At 37.3% G+C, this 14657-nt stretch overlaps 1 protein-coding gene across 4 annotated transcripts in view; it reads left to right on the top strand.

The window, feature by feature from the left end:
- Positions 1-14657, top strand: part of FRY (FRY microtubule binding protein) — a 207861-nt gene that overhangs the window by 22276 nt on the left and 170928 nt on the right. The gene's annotated exons all lie outside the window — the stretch shown is intronic.

Here is a 14657-nt window from a genome sequence, read left to right as displayed (position 1 = left end):
ACTGATCTGGGTGAGTGACCACTGCTTTATTAATAGAAATTATAAAATTGATAATATCTTGCTTTGATGTGGCCTTCTGTATTTTTACGCTCTCTTGCATATTTCTACATATATTATTTAGTATACTCTTCAGAATTTTAGTTCTTGAATGTTTCTATTAAAGTGTTGTTTTCTTCAGGAAGGATAGGTTGATGATTCATAGAAAAGCTCTGGATTCTGCATTTTGAAGTCTGATGCCATAGATGCATATTGTCAGACTTGTGTTCTTCTTGGGTTTATTGGTATTTTGTGGACCGGGGAGAATGATTACCAAATGTTCTTGTATGCAAGTGATGAAGATGCTGCCTCATCTTTAAGTTGTATCTGGGACATAAAGGGAGCTCTATGTCCATTGGAGTGTGACTTGAACATGAAAATGAGGGGGAAGATAGGGAGGAAGGTGAAGTTAAGATAGAGAAGGCTCCTTCTGATATTGTGGCTTGGATTTTTGTTTTCTGATTTGTTTTTTGTTTGTTTTAAAAACTGTTTAGTTGTTTCCTAGATTTTGATTGCCACTATCAGTTGTTATAAGTGTTAAGACTCCTCTTTAAAGCAAAGGCTCCAGTGTCCAAGTAAACAAACCCCATTGTACACATAGTAATATACTTCAAATCTTAACATGTCTAAGGGTTTGTAGACCTCACTCTGCTGAAAGATCTTGTGAAGCAATTATAGCACTTGTGTCCTGAGTTCAGCACAAGTTTCTGTGTGTGCTGCCTTAGAAATAGGACGTGAAAAAAGAATCTGGATTAGCAACATAGTTTGCCAGTTTGACCCTTTGGCTTTCTGTGTCCTTTCTAGAGGATAGTGATTAAAGCGTAGAGTGAAATCTTCGAACTTGTGCTGAATGCTCATCTCTGGGAAACATAACAGGGGGTTTTTTTGTATGTTTATATAATTTTCAAGAAGCAACATTGAATTCATATGAATATGAATATGATACTGGTTGTATCTACAAAAAAGTATATCAATATAAAATGTATTGAATTTTATAAATAAAAAATCAGAGTCCTAACAAATGTTAGCAAAATAGGAAACACACAAAAATCTTTTAAAATAATAAAGAACAAGCCAGTCACTCTTTACATCAAATGGTAGTAGTTTTAACTATATTCCACGTGCAGTAAGTCTGTGAGGGTTTGTTGACATTATTTCTGAGTAAGTCTTTCTTTGGCCATCAAGACACAGCAGGATATTTTATTCTCTTTATCTGATTTAAGATACAACTTGAATAGCGGAATCACCGTAAAAATATGCCCACCTTTGACCCATAAAGAAATATTTTTGTGCTAATGGATTGGATAGATTGCCAATAATTTTTTTCAGAGAGTTGTGAAATACATATCATTTTATTACATGAAAGACAGACATTACTTTTAAAGTCTTACAGTAGTGCATCTGCTGTAATCAAAAGCTTATCAGCAAAGTGTTTTAAAAGAATTAGACTTAAAAGTTATCTAAGTAGCTTTGATTTAACCTTCTTGCTGATGTATATTTTATTCCTCTTCTGAAGAGCAATCTTCACATAAGTTAATGTAGGTAATGACATTGAAGTATGTTCTCTTGGCAGTCAGATGGGTCTATGCACTGTGTATAAATCACTCAAAATATATTCCTTTTATAGTGCTTGTTTACTTTCAGAAACTGTAGTAGACTTGCTGGGTGCATTTGGTAGGTAACCAACTTTCAGCTATTTATAAGTAGCCTTACATATTTATTGGAGCATACTATATCCAAAGCACCCAATAATCTTGGAATCTCTGAAATAAAAAATCTCAATGTTTTCTTAATTTTAATTTCTTTGCTGTCTTACTGTACCTGAAGTTAAACAACGAGTTTAGGAGATTCTGAAAATATTTGCTTAATTTCAATAATTTTTAAAAATCGGTATTTTATTAATCTTTTTGGATTCAGAGACTGTTCGCCTGAGGATGGGTGTAAATAGTGTAATTCATCCTAGTTACAAAAGACTACCTATTGAAAACACTTTGAACACAACAAGAATTGTCTGGAAGTTTGTTTTTTTTTTTTACTGCTTCTCATGATAAAAGATGCCCTTTTGAATGAAATCCTTTCTGATAAAGAAAAAAATTAGTCAACTGTAGCTCTCATATGAATTTTCTTTATTGTTACTAATTAAGAGTGGTTAATTTGGAATGTGGTTTTTATGCATTTTGGGGATTGGATCTCAAATTAGGAGCCTGATTCGAGTAGCTCAAAACTTTCTTTATTGAGGTTTCTGGGAAATTGAAATTGCACAGTGCTTCACAATATGAGATCAATATAAATTCTTCTTTGCACAGGATATACTAATGTATAGCTGCTACACAAAGTTAAAATGCAGTATTATATTCATATACAATTTTGAAGACCTGACATATGTCCGTTCATGCTTTGTAATCCTATACTTAAAGTTGCACTTAAAATTTATTAAAAGAGGAAATCCTTCCCATCGATTACAGGAAGACATCACTGTTTGCAGGGAAAAATGTACATAGTTAAGCAGTGTATGTTGTGTTTGATACAGTGTAGTGGCTCCTCTTACAACAACCTGCTTGGGTAGTGGGGTTTTTGTTTATTTATTTGTTTTAGAACTGTCTGAGGGTGTTGCTGTGACTTTCTGTGGGGTTTTCCTCTGTGTCTTTGGAGTTACTGTTTCATGTTGGCTGTAATGGCAACATGCTTTAGTTGCAGAATATGCCAGAGACTGAGCCATCTCTGTGCTAGGTTTGTTGTGAATTGTCTGCTCTTCTGAGTAAACCTTTTCTGGGCTAATTTGTGCTGCATGCAAAAAAAGGTTGGCAAAATAATTTTTAAGCATGATGTTTAGTCTGTGTAATGGTAAGGAGAGGGACAGTCAACAAGTGTCATCTTTCTAGCTGTGATCTCATTTGTCCTGTAGTTCCTAATTTGTTTAGGATCTTTAAGCTAGTCAGTCTCTTGCTGGCCTGTCTGTTCTCTCCTGTTCCTTGTATGCAAGTCAGAGAAATCCCTGTCTAGCAGAGCTGCTCCATTTCTTCCTCATTTTGCCTGGATAACCCCCCTAACAATTCTCAGGCATGGTTCAGAAGTTGACAAGAGCTGAGGAATTGAGAGAGAACTGGATGTTGCATTTAGATAATGTTTTATGATGCACTTGTAGCCTCTTTCATCACATCTGGCCTTGTGGCCAGAGAACAGCCCCAGGTATTAATGTAGGCATGGCATTCATGGTCCAGTGTAGTTGAATTGCCAGTCTGTCCAGCAAGACATAACTTTAATTACCATAATAGTCATTAAAACTCAGTACCAGTTTGTCCAATGTTCAATTAAGTACCTCTGATAAGACTTGTTTAGGATTATCATGGTCAGTTACTGACTCCTCTATGGACAATCATTTGAGCATTAAATTTCTACTAGTTGCTGAGTCTTCCATTCCGAAGTAAAAAGTCTAATCTGCAGCAGAGGTACTATCACATAAAGATGCAAGGGTGAAAGAAGGACGACAAGAAAAGGAAAATACCAGAAACTAAATTAAGCTCAGAAGATGGAATTTCAGGGTCTGAAATGTAATTTTCTGCCCAGTGAATTGAGGATAAACAAAATGTATGTATACAAGTCCAATTCTAAATCCATTCTGGAACGAGAAAATCAGCAGTTCTCTCTTTAGAAGCTAGTAATAATGTAATTTAAGTTTAGATTTGTCATACTAAATGCTATGGGCCTCTTAAGTAAAAGTAGTGTTACGGTTTGTCCTTTATCTGCTTTCAAGGTTAAGAATGCTTCTGTGTAATCTATTGTTATATTTTTATTCCTCCAACTAGAAAGCCCATTCTGAAAGAGGGCTCAGTGACTGTGTAAACTTCACTCAGCAGAAAGGGGAATGATGGTGATGGAGATGGAAAAGACCCAAGTAGTTAATACTGCCTTTACCTCCATCTTTACCTTCAGGAGGCCTTCAGGAATCCTGTTTCCCAGAGACCAACTGGGAAGACCTGAACTAGGGCCTTACCCTTGGTACAGGGATAACAGGTTAGGGAACATTTGAAACAAACTGGACGTGCTTGGGTCCATAGGACCTGGCAGGATGCAACCACAAGCTGAGGAAGCTGGCTGGCATCATGGTCTGACCTGGTAGTCTTTGAAAGCTCATGGCCACTAGGGGAGAGCAAATGTGACTCCTTTCTTCAGGAAGCGGAAGAAAGAGGATCCAGGAACTACTGCATGGTAATCCTCACCATAACCCTGTGGAAGTGATGGGGCAAAGGGGAAATCATGCTTTACCAACTCAATAGCGTTCAAAAACAAGGTAACTGGCATGGTTGATGATGGGAGATCAAAGGATGCCATTTGTTTAAACTTTAGAAAGCCTTTTGACAATATCTGCTGTAGCATCATCATAGACAAAATGATGAAATACAAAACAGATTTATGAACAGTGAGGTGAGTTGAAAACTGAGCTACCAGACTGACTGTGTTGTGATTAGCAGCATGAAGCCTTGCTGGAAGTCAGTCACTAACAGTGTAGCCCAGCGATTGATGCTGGAGTCGGTACTGTTTAATGGAATCTCATGAAGTTCAGTATGATTTCATGATTTAACACAGTTTTGTTAAATATTTTAACACAGTTTAATATGTGTTATCATATGATATTAATACAGTTAATGATTTTAACAGAGTTTTGTTCAGTATTTCCTCTACTACTACAAGTACTTCTACAAGTACTTGAGTTTATAATCCACCCAGTATTGCTGAAAATCTTAGCAATTCTCTTACTCTACTTTCCAAGATTATTATAATTGTTTAGGCATTTCCTTATTAGTATTTAAATTGATAACCTTCCCTACGAAATATTAACAGAAAATGGAATCTACTTTTTTTTTCTTGCTTTTTGTGATAGATAAATGATAAAACTGTTAAGCAATCCTATAAACCTACTTCATTGTGTATTGCCTATAAGCAATGTCCATTGTTGCAGGAGTTGCAGACACCTTTCTTTTCTAATCTCCTTTGCTTTCCTCCACTCTGATACTTTCAGGAGAAATAGCAGAAGGAACTTCCATGAGCATTATCATTGCCCCTTTCTCACACAAGAGGTCTAGAAGGAACAGGTGCAGTAACTTTAGCAGATTTGTCTTCCTTTTTATAAGGTATTTTCAGATTTTTCACTTCGATCCTGATTTTAGCTATACGTGGCTAAATTTATTATTTAAAACAGTTTTTAGGGAAATAAATTGTCTGTATTCATAAACAGAAATAGATTGTCCTTCAAGCTGGAGGTGGTAAGAAACGGCTTTGTGTTCTCCTAGTGGCTTTGCATCTTACAAGGCTTGCTAGTCTCAAAAGAGAATTATGGAGAAAAAAAGCCTGTGGACAAAGTCAGCATCACTGTTTTGGGGGTTTTCACTATGAGCATTTTCTTATCTGGATAACTGGGGTGTCATCTTTCCAAACTCAGACGTTTGCTGAACACGCTAGTCACGTCAAGTTCCCTTTAGAGACACTGGGGAAATATAGGTATTATAACCATTTATTCTGGGTGATTTGCTGTAGATGTTAGTATTAAAATGGGATGAACCAGCTCTTATTTTTTTTTTTACATTGATTATAAGACATCCAATCTGAGAAGCTGAAATGGAAACACCTGCATTAAGTTGAATAAGTCCCGCATCTGTAGCCTACCTTTAGCTTCTCCCTTCTAGCGAAGCAAGTTACCAATGAATTCTTCATTGCTTCCATTTTTTCATAGTTTTATATGACCAAGTATTTCTTCTGTGCAAACAATATTGCTTGCTCCCACATTGGTGATTCAAAAGCCAAGCTTTCAAAATTTTGACATGATTGTTTCTGAAACCTCAGGTTTTAAAATAATGAAGCATGGGGCTTGTGTGTTTATCAGTCATAAGTTACTGTTGTCTTTTATAAAGAACTTTTGGATTAAATGGTCCATATTTATGAACACTTATTTTACTTTATTTTTAATAAAGTGTTATTGATTTTCTATGAATTTTGTGAAAATAATTTCATTATTTTTCTTTTGACGTAATTTTCCGTCTGCCTTTCTTTGTGTTATATATGAAGTAGGCAAGTTAAGGTTCTGTATCTGTTTAATATTGTAATCTGCTGATGAAACCTCATAGAAACAAATATGAGTAGCATTAGTTGTTTTATAATAACAGCATGCAGGCTGTTGTCCACATAGATGATTGTCTAGATTAATTATTTTGTTCTGATTCTATATTATTGAGAATTAGTAGTGTTGCATATATATGTGAAATATTACCTTTTTGTCTCATAGCTGAATCCATAAGTACTTGTTTTCGCATTTGCAGATTAACCTGGATCTAGCATTACCTGTAATAGCTTTGGAAGAAGGTTTTTCTGGTTCTTTTCTTGCTACTTTGAATCAATGTACATGGACCAGAAATAAATACATTCTCTGACCTGACCTGCTTGCTGGCTTTTTAAATCTTCAGGCTCATTTTCTGGCCATGTTTCTTGCAATTGAACCTAAAATGTATCTGTTCCTGCGACAGCCGAAGTTCAATAACGGCTCAGCCAGAAAAGTGGGTTTGAAGAATTTTCTTACTATAAAATGCAGTGCCTGTTATAGATGTTTGTAGATGCATATGAGCAGTTGGGAAAGCTGTTTAACCATGTAATACCTATGAAAAGCATGTCTTTGATTTTTTTAAACAATTTTTTTGCAATTTAGAAACATAATTTTCCTTTTCTGCCTTTCCCCACCTAAACACCCATCAGCGTCCCTTGTGTTGACCATAGTGATCATGTGCTTCTGTGGGGATACTCATAACCTCATTCACAATTGGAGCTAATGAAGGTAACACTTTAGCCCCAAGACACACACACTACCCAAATTAAATTGCTGCTCCTAACTAGTGCCACCACAAGGCAACCTGATGGAAATTATGGAGAAATAAGAGAGGACAGAAGAACTTCACAGCTTTTCCAACAGTAGCAGAATCTTAGATTAACTTAAGTCAAACCAGAAAACACACTCCACATCAAATCTGTTGTATTATCAGATGGGGTAGGAGTATCCTTATGTTCTTGGAGAAGTTTCCAGTTTATAAAGGATTCTGCCTGTGCTGGTGCTATGTTCTTAGTTCACTGAATTAGTCAGTAGGTAGCGATGACCTCCCTTGATCTGTGGAAGAGTTCAGGCAAGGTTCGTGCGTTAGAGCCCTGTGTGAGTCGGGAGGATACGGTGTCACTGAGCACCAGTACCCGACTGAGCATGAGCTCAAGTTCCACACCCAACACCGCCTGCAGGTCCACTGAAAGCTTTCAAAACAGGTGAATCCCAGTTGTTATTTTTTATGATCACCCATCCCTTTTGAATTAGGTTGCTAAAGAAGTTAACTGGATTTTCTCCAGATCTAAGTATCATACTCAAATAAAAGTATTCTATCTCAGTGGATTTTTTTTTTTTGTTATATACCCTGTATGTTAGATCTCACAGCTGAGGAGCCAATCCAGAGATCAAAAAGAAAGAACCTATTTTCCTCTTCTGGTCTGGTGAAAAAAAAAAAAGACATGGGGGAGAATAAGATCTGCTAATTTTAATAAGTTTTTTAAAAAATTAGTTTAGATTTTCAGAGTCTTTAATGCTGCAGTGGACAAACAAGTACAAACATGGGAGTTTGATACTTAACCAGATTAGACACTTAATAATCTACAAAGCAACTGTTAGATGTTTCAGAAGCTAAATGCCTTTGAAAATCTAGACTGTACTGACTCAAGATCATTAATCATTTTAAGTGTAGTTAAAGCAACTATAATTACTGCCTTTACTAGGAAATCACTCAATTTTAAATGTGACATCTTTTTGTGCTTTCTTCCTTGTGTACTAAGCCTAAAATATTTTTCTTTTAGTTCATAAAAAGCAGATTGTAAATTGTACATTTTTTCACTAAACTGCAGCTTCCATTCAAATGTAGCCTGAGAGAAACCTTGAGTAACATAGAAGAGGGTAATTTACCTTTTTCTGACATAAACAATCAGCTGTGTTGGACCTCGTAGCTGTTGGAGAACCAAGACATTTTTTTTTTAGCAGAAAGAGATGAACTCTGGAGGGTATAAAAGACCCAGTTACAAAGAATGCACATATATTTAACTTGGCCTGTGTGAGGATGCTTGTGCTTCTGTAGAAAAGCAGTAAGTTGGAGGATGCTGGAGCTCTGTTTATTGCCTGTGCCTAGATCAGAGAGTTGATGTTGCAAAACCTTCCCCACAGCAAGGGAGAGTCCTCAAACAAGTGCTCATCAGTTAAAAAGTACTATATTGAGGAAAAAAAAGCAGCAAAGAAAGACTCTCTCTGAAATTGAGATCTCAACTGCCACAGGTTACTTCAAAAGGTGAAATAATAGGTATACTTATAGGTAATGTTTTAATTTAGAAAAAAGGTTTCCTTCCCAATGCTTAAAAAAATATTATAGAAAAGATTTTGCAAGTTCAGATCAGGTGTTCTTACATAAGATCAGTGAGATTTTTTTTTTAAACCAAATTGTTGTCTCCTATCTAGCTAACATCTAAACACACTGTTCTGCAAGTTAAGGATATTACATAGTAAGCTCCATATGCTGTGTCTCACCAGTGCTTGCTTGGGAGGGTTATATAGAACGTGAGTTCAAAACTACATAAAACAAGACATTCCATTCAACAACTGATTAGGACTGAGATTGTTTACTGACATCAGTTCTTCAAAGAATGGAAAAAATAATTTTGAGTAGTAACAGGAGAGCGCTAAGGCAGAAGCTGTAACTGGAGGGTCATCTGCACGTAATGAGGAATGTGAGGGAAAAGCAACCATGAGGAACAGAAATTTCATTGTAAAATCGTATGGCCTGATTTTTCCTGACACTGCCTCACAGCAGTCATTTATGTAAAGTTCCTGGCCAGTGGCCTGATTCATGAAGATTTTTGTTGACACTTATTTATGTTTACTTTGGATATTTAGAATTATTTTTAAAGGGATGAAGGGCATAGTGATTGACAGCCTAGCTATTAAAGGTATCAAGTGAGCTAAGAAGTGTATGTTTGTGTGCATGTCCTGTTCATAAACTGCAGGGAGGGAAAGAAAAATTTTTTGGTTTACCACCTGGCATGACTTCTTGGGTAATCCTGATTTTTGAAACATTACTTCTTCCCGCTTTGAAACAAAAAAGCAGTTTTAAAATTGTAGATGCTATCCAGCTGAGTCATTAGGTTCTTGGTCTAACTGGAAGTAGCACTGGTCTGAGCTACCTGAACTTGAATTTTTTGTTAGCACTTTTGAGTAAAATGAGAAAAAAAGCTCATCCTGTAATGAGCCAGGCTCCAGCTATGCCAAGCACTTCACTCACAGGAAAGATCTGAGTCCTACTCTGAAGGATGTACAGTCTTGTTTGTGGCAGTACATGTCAGGGAAGGTGGCAAATCAATACAGTGATACATACAATATCTTTCATAATTTGAAAAACTGGTAGATAACTGTAGATAACTGTAGATAACTAACTGTTAGTTACCTCGGATCAACTAATTCTGATGGTGCTCAGTATCCTGTTTCAGCCAGGTAATTCTTACGCAGGTGTTGCAAGAGGTAGCAGTTTTTTGATTCATTCACAGTGAGTGCTGTATGCATAAGACCCATCTGAGGGAACTGTGGAGGTGTTACAAGGGCTGGTCTGATGGCCTCTCTGATATCTCTCTGATGGCTGGCAGAGCATGATGCCTGATAGGAAGGTGTAAGGCAGTAAATGTAGTACAGCCTGATTCCATGTCCGTCCCATCTTGATCTATACTAGATGGAAGTTGGTTGAAACCCTTCCAACACGTGTTCCCATTTTATGAGAGAAGTGAAAAATCAACTTACTTTCTAAGGTTGATGTTTCTGGTGGAGCAAAGGGACATAAGCAGAAGGATACCTTTCTACAGAGTAATGAAAACGTTGAGGTGTGAGTATCCAAATAGGTCAACCAGAAAGGAAGAAGTGTTAATAATTAAAGACAAAACTAGAGAATGGAAAGGAAAGTTAAAAAAAGAACAAGTAAGCAAATAGCTTGTCACAAGAGCATCTTGTTTAAAGTCAGGAAAAGCTTTAAGAACTGCTGTGGCAGAATTAAGAGAGAGAATATGTATCTGTAAATGTATTTGAGATTCAGGAAAACATTTGTGTTGAAAATCACACTAATGAGTGCCTACATTGAGATAAGATCTGTCTGAGGGATGTGCTAGTATGAGAGAGCAAATTTGAGCTATTACACTGAAGATTCCACCTCCTAATTGGGTAATCAATGAAAATGTCATACACTTGCAGCATGTTACAGGGTGGTATCTTGTGGAAGATGAGTATTTTGAACATGTCATCCGACAACAGAGACAAAGTCAGGAAAACTAAGGTGTGTGATGTGATTTGTGTTTGGGCCAGGGATGCCTTGGTTTTGGCATCAGCTCACCACTCTGAGTGGGTACACCCCCATCCTTGTCTGTCTTGCTCTGCTTTCCATCGCATCTCAGGCACCTCTCTGAATAGTCAAGAGCTTTTCCTTTCCCAAGGCAGGTTCCCAGCTGGCTGCCTCCTATATGCCTGGGGATAGAAGGGAGAGACGAGTTTGCCCCAGCTCTGTGGCCCTGGTAAAAGAGGGGGAAACCTGCCTGAATCTCAGGGTGTGCCTGGTAATGGCGAGCACAAGAATGAGAAGAAAAGCTGAGAACTCTTGTATCTCAGCTATAGTCACATACAGTAATTGTTAGCTGTCCCTAGAGACGCTGTAGAAACAAAACAGGCTTCTTTGAACAATGTGATGAAATGAAAGGTGTCCTGGCCCATGGCAGATGTTCAGACTAGGAGATCTTCAAAGGTCCCTTCCAACTCAAACTGTTCTATGACTCTATGAATATCTAGTGATGGGCATGCTCCAGCCCTTCCCCTCCCTGGCTTCTGCTTCTCTGCCCTCCTATAGAGTTTCCTGTCAGGAGGGTAGAAGAGATACAACTACATCACAGAAGGGAAGAGGAAGGGGGGATTTACGACATATATACGGTCCTAAATTTTTGAGTATATGACTGAGAGGTTCAGTCTGTGCAGTGTGTAATGAGAAAATAATAACTTGAGGAAAAGAGGGACAGCCACAACATCTGTGTTCCCTCTGTCCTAGGCTCTGCGTGACCTGGTACGGATCTCTTAGGAGTAAATTAGCAAATAGAAATTATACTTTGGGAAGTGGGTAGGGTTCAGTTACTTCATCTTGTCTCTGAAAAAGCACCCAGAATTAGGGTCACAATCAGGGGCTGTTTGGAAATTTCCTGCTATGAGGAAGTTCTGACACATCATGCTGGGACGTTTGGAGAATATGCTATGTAACCTTGTTTCTAAAATACAGAATAAGGGTTTGTCACAAAACTGAGAAGGAAATAAGTTTATAGGATACCAGTAATGGAAAACAGCTCGTATAGGGATCATCCCTGGAAACTCTGGTGAAGAGCAGGAAGAAAATACTGCTGAAGTTATTCTTCATGCCTGCTGATGCCTGTGGGCTGTGCTTGTGGGACACAGGCTGCATTTTGACTTGCACAGCAGTATTCTTGCGTCAGTGTTGCCTGAGTCTGTGCCCCAGTGGTAGTGGTGCAGATTTCATATTGGCTTATAGGATGGTATATTTTTAGCATATGTATGGTAGGTCTGGGCAAACAAAATTTGTTCCTGGCTGGCTGATGCTTCCAGACACCGTTCAGCTGGGAGAAACTCAGAAGTGAATGTCAGAGTCCTAACAGGACATGTCAGTTTAACAGCTCCAAAGCAAAGTCAAGGGAAGGATAATTGTATTTTGAATCTTGAAGGCATAATTCCAACATTAACCAATAAATCCTCTGCAAAATGCCTAGTTATCATTTATTATTTATAGATAAGGCACAACCCCCTTAAAACCTGTTTAATTACTGTAGTGAATTCACTGAATAAGCTGATGATGAGAGCTGGGTGGTGCATGAATCTGTCATGTGTCTATGAAAATAAGTTAATTTTACTCTATTAGATTCCATTTAATAGGCTTCTATTTAAATATTTTATATAACTGTACCCAAATTGCCTGATATCCTTGCTCTGGAAATATAGACATGCTCTTCATTTCTATGCTGCTGTCTTCCATTTTGACACAGTTTACAATGTAAACATGCATTCCCTGTCCGTTATTTACTGTTCTGCTTCTGCCTGTTTTGCTTCTCATCACTAGGTGGCAATAGCTGAACAGTCACTTACAAACAGGAGGGAAAACAAAATGGTGCGGCAAAACTAGTGAGACGTTAACTAAGAAGGATTTCTGTTGCTTTATTTAGAGCTTAGCACATGAAATCAGGTTTGCCTAATGAAATCTTATTTTCTGCAGTGCTTTCTGTCACTGTACTTTTAATTTGGATCCTAGCATCGTGTTTATTTTACCTTGTAAATCAAGGGACATTATAGTACATAGAATTCAATTGATTTAGATAACAACTTTGATCTTCATTTTAAGAGGACATTAGTAAAGCATGTGTATAAGCTGCTTTGCTAATACTTAGCTCGAATTGTTTTGTGTTAGGCAAACTATAACAAGAAAAGCAAAAAGCCCACTTTAAAATATTTTAATATAAGGAAATAAGCACATAAACTCAACAAATGCCAAGTTGAAAAAGATAAACTCACTACATACATATAAATACTCTGGTTTTTTTCTGCTTAAAAGTAAAAATATTATTCCTTTTTTTGTTGCTGGCTTACACAGGGATTTGTTTTTTCCTCCTGAAACCATAGGAAGAAAATCAGATACCTAAACATAAGTGTCTAAAACAAAGCCTCCAAACGCTTCAGAAGGCTGTGGATCTAATGTATGTCTTATGTCATATCTGCCAGTCTCTGTGAATAACTCACCTTAGGATATCTATAATCACCCTAGACACCTATATTTAGGCACCTGAATACTGTTCAACTATGACCAGTATCCATCTGAAAGCTAGAGGTTCCCAGAGAAGGGAATGTGAAATCATGAACACAGTGCAATCTGTTCTGGGATAATGACAGTATCTTAGGTCCTTTTTCTTTTCCTCTTAGGTGTGTTCTGCACTGGTATCAAAGAGACCTGGGAATCATTCTTTGTAGGGTTGCTTTATTTTGCCCAGGAGGACTAGATTGTATCAAAAGACGAAGACCTTAGTAAGCAGCCTTTGCTTACTCCTGGGGTGAAAAACTCCAGACAGCTAAACTTTTATAGAAACCGTACCACTATAAATCCAAGCTGATTCCATGGAAATCAGACACACGGGAATAATTCAACATACAACATTATTTGGCTAAAGGGACATAGCATTGACCCAAGTTAAGGAGGAAGAGCTATATGAAGGCATAGAAAATAATAATAATAATAATAATAATAATAATAAAAATAATATGTTAAACTTTCAGTAGTTCAGCAAAGCTACTTTTGGCTTTGGGATCTGTGTCCACATCACTACTTGGAGGACAAAATTTGAATCCAGTGTTTATACTTGCTTTTTCACTGTTGTCATCCGTTAGAGACTTTCAGCTACTCTTTGCGTTTAGCCTCAGATTCTGAAGAGTTAAGATTGCGAAATACAAATAGGTCCTTTCATACCAAGCTAAAATGAGCCCTGGAAGATTGTGCAAGACTGTGCTATATTCAAATCTCCATGTGCTTTTTTAAGAATTCCTGCAAGCATCGCTCAGAACATAGAGGACTAAACTACCTGTATGACTGTTATAAATTGTAGACATTAAAACTGTAAACAGAATTGCTACCTATACTACTAAATATTAAAAATCTAAATACCCAATTGGCAAAAGTAGTTACTCTAAGCATCGTGTGTATATAGCGAGGAAAACCAGGCTGCTTTGGACAAATAATTGTGCTCTGTACTGGAACGCTTTGGAACTATTGTGTCATGCTGAAGGCACTCACCTCCCAGTGTAGGCATCTGAACTGGATGCCTCAAGATAGATATCGTGAATACCTCCAGCAGTATGTGTTTTTGTTATTCTTTTTCCTTTACTGAGTTAAGGTTTTGAAGTCTATTTTTCAGATGTTTTGTGATTAGAATAGCTGTTCATGCAATGTTCTGCTTATGAGAACAGTTCTGACCCTGCTGATGAACAGCATCACCCACTTTCTTTTGTCCAAAGTTGGAGCATGGAAACTCCACAGCTGCAGACTTTGTTCAGATAGAGAAGAGTATAAGCCAGGTACCCAAGGCTCCTGGATACATATCTACCAGGATACCTCTGATCTCAGAAGGCAGATGAGAGAAGGTGCACTACATGTCACAAATGTGGAGTGTGAGTTACACACAAATATTTATAATTTAAGCAATGTTTGTATTATCATGGTAATCAGCAGGTGCTTCATCATGGTAGACCTATGAGAAGCCTTCCATTTTAGATCAATGGTTTCTTAACTGTGAAAAAAAAAGTTACATTCTTTTTGTCAACTCCCATGTAGTAATATTATAAAAGAGAAGCCCACTTCATTTGTAAGAATGTAAGTCTGCAATATCCATCATCAGACAGCTTACTTTCACTGACAGATTTTGTGTGCTTATGCCTGTCTATCTTTCACAGCCTGGAATGTGTAATTAAATTGTAAATATCA

The sequence above is a fragment of the Pipra filicauda genome, unplaced genomic scaffold (assembly GCF_003945595.2).
Source record: "Pipra filicauda isolate LSUMZ 115617 unplaced genomic scaffold, ASM394559v2 scaffold50_size3627746_pilon, whole genome shotgun sequence".
NCBI lineage: Eukaryota > Metazoa > Chordata > Aves > Passeriformes > Pipridae > Pipra > Pipra filicauda.
The sequence above is the reverse complement of the archived record's forward strand: the minus strand, read 5'-3'. Positions and strand labels throughout refer to the sequence as shown.